General features: G+C 40.7%; 1 pseudogene; it reads right to left on the bottom strand.

Moving 5' to 3' along the window:
- Nucleotides 1–9,560: 9,560 nt before the first annotated feature.
- Nucleotides 9,561–10,253, bottom strand: LOC118707854 (annotated as a pseudogene).
- Nucleotides 10,254–11,169: the final 916 nt, after the last annotated feature.

Here is an 11,169-nt window from a genome sequence, read left to right as displayed (position 1 = left end):
CTGTTGAGAAATCAGCTAACAATTGTATGAGTGCTCCTTTATAAGTGACTACCTGCTTTTCTCTTGCTGTTTTTAATATTTTCTCTTTGTCTTTTGCTCTTGGAATTTTAATTATGATGTGTCTTGGTGTGGTCCTTTTCGGATTCCTTTTGTTTGAGATTCTGTGCTCTTCCTGGACTTGTAAGTCTATTTCTTTTACCAGGTGGGGAAGTTTTCTGTCACTATTTCTCCCAATAGGCTTTCAGTATCTTGCTCTCTCTCTCTTCTTCTGGTACCCCCATAATTCTGATGTTGGTTCGCTTAAAGTTGTCCCAGAGATTTCTTACACTATCTTCAACTTTCTGGATTCTCTTCTCTTCTTGCTTCTGCGGAGGAGTGTCCTCTGGCTCTTTGTGTTCCAAATCTTTGACTTGATTCTTGAGATCTTCCATTCTGTTTTTAGGACTCTGTATAATACTTTTTATTTCAGACAATGTATTCTTTATTTCTAGTTGACCCCTTTTTATATCCTCAAAGGTCTTGTTTATGTTATTGGCCTTTTCTAGGAAATTCTTGAAAAACCTTATAACCGTGGTTTTGAACTCTATATCCAGTCTTTTGTTCTCCATCTCTTTTGTTTGAGATCTATTTCCTTGTCTCAGCATTCTCACTGCTTCCCAGAGTTGGTAGGATGGTTTGTGTGTTTGGTGTCCTATATGGCTCAGTGGGTCAGCCTTCCCAGTTACCTGAGGTAGACATTCTTAGTGCTCCCCTTTGTGGACTGCATGTACAGCTTGTTATAGTTAAGTCTTGATTGTTGTTGGTATCTCTGGGAGGAACTGACCTTCAGGCCAATTGGATGTGGGTATCAGCTGTATCTATTCTGGGATACCTTCTGTATTGGAGACAGTCTTATAGGATTGGACTTACAAAATTGCAAAAGCCTCTGTGCTCAGCTTAGATGGGGCAGAGTCTCAGGGCTGAGCTGACAGTCTTGGCTTTCCGTCAGCTCTGCCTTTGTGTGCTCGCCTGAGTTTCCACCTGACTGTCCTGATTCCCTGTGCAAGAGTGTGGGTGCCCCAGGGGCTCACCCAAAATTGGGTTGGGTCTCTGTAGTCTGGAGCTTCTGACTCCTTCCACTATGGAGAGGCTGCGGTATCCTCCGTGGTGAGACCTCTCTGCTCGCACTCACTCGTGCATGATTGTATACCCTGTCTGCTGTGGCTCCTGGCTCCCCCAGTATCCCAGTCTCTGAGTCTCCAGGTGCCTTTCTCTACAGTCCAGACTCCACCCATAAGACCCTGGGTCCACAGGGTTTTGGCTGGGGTTGGGGTTCAGTGCAGTAGGGAAAGTGTTCAGTGCAATCAGGCACTTCTTTTCCCCTCCCGGCAGCCAAGCATTTGGCCGCACTTCCTCTCTGCATGTGCATCACCCTACCTCAGCGCTTTGCGGCTCCCAATCCGATCCATGAGCCTCTCTCCTTCTTTCTGGTTGTAGACTTCCCACTTTGCCAGCTTTCCTGTGTTTTTAGATGATGTCCATTCTGATTTGAGTTGTTGTTTTGAAATTGTTCTGCGAGGCGGCAGGTTAGGTGCTTACCTAGGCCGCCATCTTGGTTCTTTGCCCATGAAGCCATCTTTCAGTTCCTCAAGTACAGTTTTCAGAGCACATTGTCTTCTGTCAATTTTTAAATTCAGGATTAGTGCTGTCATTATTAATTCAATATAAGCCATGGACACATGTTCATTAAATAATAGTCAAGACAATCTCTTCAATAAATGGTGCTGGGAAATTTGGCTTGTCTAAACTGCCTGGCAAACTGAAAGAATGCTTGGAGATTCCCACTCATTCTTTTTCTCTCTCATCTCTCTCTCCTTCTGATTCCTTTTATTAAAACCATCTCATTCTATTTACCTATAAGTTCCTTTAGTTTCAACCTAAAGGAACTTTCTGTAAAGAATAGACTTGTAGAAGAAAGAACTTGTAGAAAAGCATTTAAACTCAAATCCCTTTTTCCACCATAGCTTTTAGCTGATGAATATTTTTTATGTTTGACAGAATTTTCTGTCCTCATCCTAAGAACTTTGTTAAAATAACTTTTTCCCCCAATATAAATCCCTAGAGTAATCCACCATCCTTTGCTTTGTGTTATGGGGAACAGATGACCTTAGTTAGAAATTAATTTATTACTTCCTGTTTCCTTTATATCTCCCACTTCCCTTCCCACCTCCTTTCTCTAATAATGACACAAAGTTAATGAGTACTGGTCATTAAAGGGCCATTTTGGAACAAGTGAGTTGGGTATTGGAGAAAGGACAGCTGAATAATGACAAAATGGGATTCCAAATCATAAACCAAGGGTGTCTTTTCTAATTATGAAATCCAATATATTTTACTTAGCTCACTTTTATACTTTCACTTACTTAGATAAACAAAGGCAACAACTTAAATCTTTTTAATGAAATAGCTTAAAATAATAAGGGAAATTTAAAATATTTATTTCTAATTTATTATATTGTGTCCAATTTTATCCTCACAAAAGTTTCAAGTTAAAAGTAACCTCTTGCCCTAGCCAGTTTGGCTCAGTAGATAGAGCATCGGCCTGCGGACTCAAGGGTCCCAGGTTCAATTCTGGTCAAGGGCATGTATTTTGGTTGTGGGCACATCCCCAGTATAGGGTGTGCAGGAGGCAGCTGAATCGATGTTTCTCTCTCATTGATATTTCTTAAAAAAAAAAAAAAAAAAAAATATATTTATATTTTTTTTTATATATATTTATATATATATATATTTTTTTTTTTTTTTTTTTTGTTTTTTTACAGAGAGGAAGAGAGAGGGATAGAAAGTTAGAAATATCAATGAGAGAGAAACATCGATCAGCTGACTCTTGCACACCTCCCACTGGGGATGTGCCTGCAACCAAGGTACATATCCTTGACCAGAATTGAACCTGGAACCTTTCAGTCTGCAGGCCAATGCTCTATCCACTGAGCCAAACTGGTTTCTGCTAGATGTTTTTAACTCTCTATCCCTCTCCCTTCCTCTGTAAAAAATCAATTATATATATATATCTTGTTTTATAAGTAATTAATTAAAAATTAAAGGAATATTAGAAAATGTAGATAAATAAGAGGAAAAACAATTCAGAATTCTGTCACCATCAACTAGGACTAATGTCCTTCCAGATAGGATCATTGAGACTATTCTTTTACAACCTGATGTTTCTTTTCGTGTATTAATCTATTTTGAATATCTTTCTATTAATAGTTCATACAAAGTAATTGTAGCCGATGCTGTGATGTACCACCCAGATTTCCCTTCAGGACTAAAAGCCATATTTACCTAAATATCAGCTACTGGCAGACAGCCCTTAGCCCTCAGCTCTCTTTAGATGAAGGTATTTGCCTTGCCCAAGGGCACACTTCTTTCCATTAGTTTGACTTTCAAATACTGAAAGATGCTGGGAAATAAAGGCCAGCCTCCCAAGCCTTGAGTCTAGACATGCCTGAAGGGTTATTCCAGCTTCAGAATTCCCTGTGGGGTAGTAGGTTGAGACCTTCAGTTGAGCCTGCATTACAACCTCACTTCTCCCTACAATTTTACTCAACCCATTGCTTCCCTTCCAGAGACATGATCCCAAGAATACTTCCATATCAGCCTTAAAAATGCTCTGCCTCAGAGTTTTTTTCTGGAGAACCCTACCTATAACAGTTCGTATTGGGAGTGGCCTGAGAAAGCAGTGGTGGTAGAGGATAGGAAGTGAGCAATGTTAAGGTTTTCATGGATAGTGAACTGGGATGGGATAATGGTAGAAGAAAATACACCAGCTAGTGAGACATCTCAGGTATCAACAAATATGGGAGAAATAACATAAAGACTAGTGGGATTGAGTGGCCATTGCTAAACTCAACTAACACTTCAGGAGAAGTTAATAAAGACTGAAGTGATTATCTGACAGTTAAATGATAAGAGTGATAGTCACAGGGCTTCCTTGGTAGTCCATAACATGATCTTCTGTAGCTAGAGGCTATAGAAAGCTAAGGACGAGACTGGGACTTAGTCATAAAATTCACAGAGCTCTAAAGAAAGTTTAATTCTCAATTGAGGCAGGTAAGTCAAGAAAGAATGAGTCCTTGACATGTGGGATGCAAACATCTAGATTGATAACCACTGCCCGCCCCTCCACCCAGCGCACAACCCCCCTACAATATTGTATATCAGATTCCTCTGAACTCCTAATTAGCAGAAGTGGTTTACTCTTCCCTCCTCCAGGTGAGCACTGCCTCCTTGCTTGAAGAAGCTACAAAGCTCAGCCAATGGCCAAGCATTGATCCATAAGTCAGGAACTCATGTTTGATTCAGGGCACATGCCTGAGTTTTGGGGTGAATCTCTAATAGGGAGCATGCAGGAAGCAACTGATCCATGATTCTCTCTCATCACTGATGTTTCAGTCTTCCTCTCCCTCTCTGAGATCAACAAAAATATATATTTTTAAAATGCTTCAGAGACTTTCCTCCTGCAAGAGAACATGCTCCTTCCTTAAAGTCTGTCCCCAATTCCTGGTGATCAAGACAACAAGGGGTAAGTCACAGCATAATCTGAATGGGAACATTCTGTGTCTAGTAAGGGATGAAAGAGATTGTATCCCAAAGGAACTAACATGTACCATCAGAAACCGGAAAAGTATGCAGGAAACTGGTTTCCAGGCATGTTGGATCGGAGTGGGGTCAAGGCACAAGGTGGAGTCATGAAACAAAGTTGGATTAAGGCATGTTAATTGATTTGAGAGTACTTTCCTAGGATACAGGATTTGATGCTCTGGCAAGGACACTAAGTTATGGTCCAAATGTGCTGTCAGGAAGGCACCTAGAAACATGGAAAAGAAATGGTCTATACTAAGTGAGACAGAAATGGCAGATTTGGTAGAAGGAGAAATGAAAAGGCTCAAAGAGTTGGGCATGCTACAGCATGTCTATGTAAGATGACTATGTTTCATGAGAGAGTTCGGAGGCTTCACCATTTACTAAAGCAATGGTCATGCTAGTGAGAGGCCACCATCACCCCTAAGAAGTTCATCCAGCTGAGGGCTCATGGCAAGAGATGCTTTTCAAACTGGACTCGCTGTTAGCAATGAGGATGCGGTTAAGTGCTTAACCATCAGAGGCCAAGGTCAGAGTGCAGTCAGGGGAACCTTCCTCTCAGAAAGTTATATAGTTGAGCAATAGAACATAGTATTCCTGGGGTCAAAATAGACCAGCAGCCAACAGGGTACTACTCAAGGTGTTCGATCAAAAGAAATCAAGGATGGATGATCAGGATGCTGAGGGCAGTCAACTTAATAAATAGTTACCATCTCTTGCCTGCTTTTCTGGCCCAGAGAAATCTCCAACTGAAGGAGATACCATTCTCAGGATGAAGGATTTTGCATTGTCATGACAAATGCATGGTAGTTGTTCCCCAGTCCTTCTCCAAAGAGACTTACGGCCACTTTGGTGAGCATATACTAGAAAAGGGGAATACCTAAGTATAGGGTCCTAACTCAACATTGATCCTCAGAGACATGAAGTATCGTATGAGGGCATAAGGAGGCCAAGTAAGAAACAGAATCCTGGCCCAACTCTGGCTCATTATGGATCCACTGGACCCCCCCCCCCCCCCATTCATGGTCATTTTCTTATCCCTAAGTGTACAATGGGAAAAGATATACTTTGTATTTGGCAAAGTCCCCATATTGGCTCCTTTGCCTTTGGAATAAGATCTGTCATAGTGGGAAGGCCAAGCAGAAGCTATGAACCATTTAATCCACTCCCAGCCAAAATAATAAATCAAGGACAAAATTACATCTCAGGCAGTTTTATAGACTATATGGTGCTGAAGTGGTGGGCCCCATCATATCTGCCCTGGGAGGAAAAAAATCAGATGGATGCTAGAATCGCAGAGGACTACAAACTCAACTGTGTAGTAGCCACAATTGCAGCTGCTATGCCAGATGTGGTATTTTTACTACAGCAGATTAACAAGGCCTGGAGTACATGACATGTGGCCATTGATATGGCACATATGTTCTTTTCCATCTCTATAAGGAAAGGGGATCAAACACAACATTTAAAATGGACAACAGATCACATTTATAATATTGACCTAGGGTCCATTAATGCTCATATCCTCTATCACAAGATAGTTTGAAAAATCTTGAATGAATGGACTTTCTGCCAAGCATCACACTGAGAGTGATGACATGATGCTTATCTGTTCAAGGAGCAAGAAGTGGCTCCAGAGAGTGAGCGATAAACCTCATAAAGTTTCAGAACATGTAGTGAAGTGTTTGAGAGTATAGTTCTCTTCAAAATTAAAAACAAATTATTATATTTTGCATCTCCTACCACAAAGGAGAAAGCATAATATCCTACAGGCCTCAGGGTTCTGGAGGTAGCCATACCTGTGCATATGGCTCTGATCCACATATCAGATGACACAAAGGCTACACTTAGAGTAAAATCAAGAACAAGTTCTGTAGCAGGAAGACCAAGGCTATGGTCCAGCCCTGCCTCTTAGGTTTTACAATCTAGCAGACCCTATGGTTTTGGAGATGTCACGGTGGGAAAGGACACCATTTGGAGTTTATGACAGGCCCCAGTGGAATAGTCACAACACAAGGCCCTAGGTTTCTTAATAGTATGCCATTCATTGTGGAGAATTATATACCTCTTAAAAAAAATGGCTCCAACCTTGTGCTCTGAGAGTGCTTGGCCGTAAGACACCAAGTGACCAAGCCACCAGAACAGCTTATATTGAACTGGGCCCTGTCAGGCCAATAAGTCATAGATGATGTGGGCCCAGCACAAACCACTGCATGATGCAAGTAGCACATTCAGGATCAGGCATGAGAAGGGCCAGAGAGCATAAGCAAGCTGTGCAATGTGGCTCATATCCATGCCACCCACTCGTGTTCTCTTCCATATCTTTCTCCCTCAGTTCATATATGGCTCCTTATGACCAACCGACAGGAGAGAAAAAAGCCCTCTTTGGGTCATGAATGTGTCAGTCAGCATGGTATGTGTGTGCCAACTGAAAAGGGATGGTAGCTGAACTACCATGCACTCAGGGGTGGCCGAAAATTCTTCCAATGACAAGAGATTAGGGTGGAGTATCTGGTCATCTACTTTGTGTGTAAAGAGAGTGGCCTGAGATTAAAATACACACAGACTCACAGCCAGTGGCAAATGCCTTAGCCGGCTGGTCAGGATTCTAAAGAAAGAAAGATTGGGAGATAGGAGATAAGTAGTAAAGACATGTGGGTCAGCATGGGGATGAACATACAGTGAAAATACCTTGGGATCACATGTTAATGAATGCTCACCAGAGAGCACCCACCATGGAAAATAGGCAGAATGACTTGACCAATTGATACCAATCAGCTCCTGTCATCACCCTGATGCTGGCACAATGAATGCATACACATAGTAGCCATGGAGACAGGGATGGAAGCTAAGAGTGCAAAGGAGGAATGAGCAAGCAAGAATATGGCTCCACAGAGAGAGGGCTGGGGAAGAAGTTTCCCCAGCTAAGAAAGCAGCCCTAGAGAGATGTTAAAACTTAAAAGTCTAGTGAACTGAATTGAAAGAAATGGAAATTTGTTGTGTTTTTCTGTGGACCTGTGTGAGGGTTAGGGATCCCCACATGATCTCACCAACCAAAGACAATATAGCTTCTGTTGCTGAATGCCCAAGCTGTCTGTAACATCCACTCATGGCAAGTTGACCCCTTGCACCTTCTACACTAGAAAGAGTAGCACTGATTTTGACTGAGAGAGACAACTGGTTGAAATAGAGGTTTGCCTTTAGGATCTCAGCCAGAAGCTTATAATGTGAAAGCTTATCATGTGTTTGATCTGACTCTACAGCACCCCCCAATAACATCATATCAGACCAAGGAGTCCACTCTACAGACCCATGGAATCCATAGTCATATTACATATTGCACCGTCCAGAAGTTGCCAGCCTGAAAGAATAATGGAACAAGTTGAAGTTACAGTTGAAGTGTCTCCTTGGGGGTGCTTTTGAGGATGTGGACCATCCTTGAAAATGTAGTGCTCCCTTTAAATCAACATATTTGCATGATGAGTGTATCAATAGGTAGAATACATGAATTTGGACCCAACGGGTGGAAATAGGAGTAGTCCTGCTCACCATCACTCACAGTTACACACTGGGGATTTTGTGCTTCATGTCCTTCCAACTCCAAGCTACTCAGGTATAAAGATCCTGATTCCCAAAAGAAGAATACTTCTGGCCAGAGGACACATTTGTTCTGTTGGGTAACTGATTCTATGCTCACTGAACATCATTATAAAATAGCCATAACTTCTATACACGAGTCAATCTTTATCCTTCTTTCTTCTTTCTTTTGCACGACACTTATCACCATCTAAGTCATATTACTTATTTATTTATTTACTTGCACATTGTTTTTCTCTTCTGCTAGAATGTAAATTCCAGGAGGGCAGAAAAATGTACTTGTTCTCAGCTGAGTCATCAGTGCCTACGGAAGCACTGGCCACATTGAAGGCCACAGCAACAAATATTTGTCGAATGAATGAATGATTCTACAAAGTAATTTTTGTGGGTGGGTAGTATTCAATAGTAAGTATGTATCATCATTTATTTAACCAGTCACATTGCTGGGCAGTTCATTTTCCTTATATCTTTTCTCCAATGAAATAATGACAGGTAAATGTTCATATATATTACTTCTATAAGATACATTCCAAGTAGTACAATTTGCTGACACACAGTAGTGCAATTTTCTGACCTTTAGTTTTCCAGGGTTTTTTTGTTTTTGTTTTTGTTTTTTTAATATATGTGATGCCTTTGGATTTGTTTTAAAAGTATTTTATATATGCAATTCAGATTTAGCTATTCTCTTGTCTAACAGATTGTTTGACTCCATATAATATCATATTCTGACCTGGCATCCTTCAACATTTCATAGAAGAACTCCAACCATTTCAGAATGTTGAAATTTATTTTTCATTGTTTTTTCTGGAAGTAGTGTAGTCTCTAGCCCTAATTCTAACTGAAGCCCACAGCAACACTTCATAAACCCTATTAGACATTTCAATTCACCATTTCATTCATGCTCCTCTCTTGCCTGGTGAACTATTTTTCCTCTAGTCCTCTTTTCATAGAGTTATATCTTTGACTATTCATTTTCTCCCCCTCCCCAAAAACATAAATTTCCCCCCAAAAAACTTAAATTCTTCCCCCCCACTTTATCATAACACCCACTTCCTTATGGAACGGGAGCCCCATGTAGAGACACAGGAGTTTGCTTTTAGCTTGTACTGCCTTCTTTAAATCTCAATAAGTTTGTGTTTTCTTATGGAGAGATTATCAGACTCCAGTGCAGAAAATGACATTCATTATTGGGCTTTCTCCCCTCAAGTTCTTTCCTCAGTATTCAGAGATACTTTAACATTCTCTCACTATGTGTCCTGTGCAATTCTTTTCTTGGCCTTTTCCTCTATTTCAGACTGAAATATATGTTCTTTATTTGTCTCTGTTTATTCCCCACCCCCAAATCAATACATGGTTTTTATTGCATCTTTAAAATATCACAAATAAGTGTGACAAGTCATTTGGCATCTTGCTGTTTCTATAACTGGACAACTTAGATCTTATTCATCAGCCTGCAGAACTTGTCCTTTTTCAGAAACATAGATACCATCCAAAATTTTCCTGATATACTTGTTTGTAACTGTTGTGGCTTGCTGAATCAAAGCCACTGAATTTGATAAAAGTTTAATGTCATTTCTTTCAAGAAGCAATTCATATTTCCGGGGTTGAGATACTAAACAAGCAATGCATGACCTCATTCAAACTCTGCAGATGCATTTTTTGCTCAAGAAATTTCTGATTTCAACAAGAGAATCCTTCTCCTGAATAACAATGCTGATGGGGAAGTGAGCATACACAGACCTCACCTTGTGAAAAGCCCGGTGTGACACCCTTGATCATGTTCTGTGTATAATGCAGATAGTGCGAGCCGTGGCCAGTTCCTTTCTGTTTCTCCACCATTTGTCAACTCAGAGCCTCTTCTTTTTCTTTCCAAGGATATTGAGCTCTGCATTGATGTGGTTGAGGTCTCTCTGCAGGGTGCCTCTGGGCCCTTCATAGTTAACTGTGTGTCCCTTCAGAGTGATGTCCATGTTTTCTGGGATGCTGACAGTCTGATTGCTGAGAATGGTCTTCATTCTACTAGTAGATGCAGCAAAGAATCTGTTGATTATTTTTAAATTCCTCTTCACCATCTCTTCCAGGTTCTGAAGACTTCCCTCCATTATTTCATTCTTTTTACTGGTCCTTCACATCTGGCTTTAGCTTTGTAGAGATTACATCTAATTCTCTTTCTGTAGAGACCAATGACCATAATTTACTCATTCATTCATTGAGCGAATATTATTGAGACTCTATTATCTTGGAGGTGCTGAATTGGGTCTTTAGAAACAGAAATTAAAGACATAGTTTCTGCCCTTTACAAGCTCAAAGTCTAGTAGGGGAAAAGATGAATAAACAAATTCCCTTTGAGTAACAAGTCTATAAAGGGACAATATCAGGTGAATTTAAGAAGGGCAATTAGTAGAAACTGAGGTGCAATGAAAAGGTATAAAGAAAAGCATTGCACAACTATTAACATCAGAGTTGAGTTTTGAAGCATAATTAGGAATAAGTCAGGAGAAGTGGGGTGTGATTATGTTAGAAGGAGAACAGATTATAGGGGAGAACCCAATATTTGTGTTAGCATTGAGTCAAAACCTTCATAGCTGATAATTTCAGTACACCCAGGTGATTCCTTAAAGTAGGGGTGTCAATCAGAGAAGGGGCCAAAATCTAAAATCCAGCCTAAATCGCAGGCCGAATGGTTTACTGAACAGTCATAAACTGTCATTGTGATGGAAACGCGGTGGAGTGCAGTGATGACAGCGAGGTGCGGGCCACATTGCAAGGCCTGGCGGGACGGATTTGGCCCGCGGGCCTTGTGTTTGACACATGTGCCTTAAAGCATTGCTACATAATGTAATTTTTTATTGCACTTCTCATCTCAACTATACCCTTTCTTGGCTAATAAATGAAAAGAACTTCATCAGGTTAGGTGTTCCTATGTATTTTTTGATAGATTCTGTTTTTTAT

Source organism: Pipistrellus kuhlii, unplaced genomic scaffold, assembly GCF_014108245.1.
Source record: "Pipistrellus kuhlii isolate mPipKuh1 unplaced genomic scaffold, mPipKuh1.p scaffold_m20_p_1, whole genome shotgun sequence".
NCBI lineage: Eukaryota > Metazoa > Chordata > Mammalia > Chiroptera > Vespertilionidae > Pipistrellus > Pipistrellus kuhlii.
The sequence above is the reverse complement of the archived record's forward strand: the minus strand, read 5'-3'. Positions and strand labels throughout refer to the sequence as shown.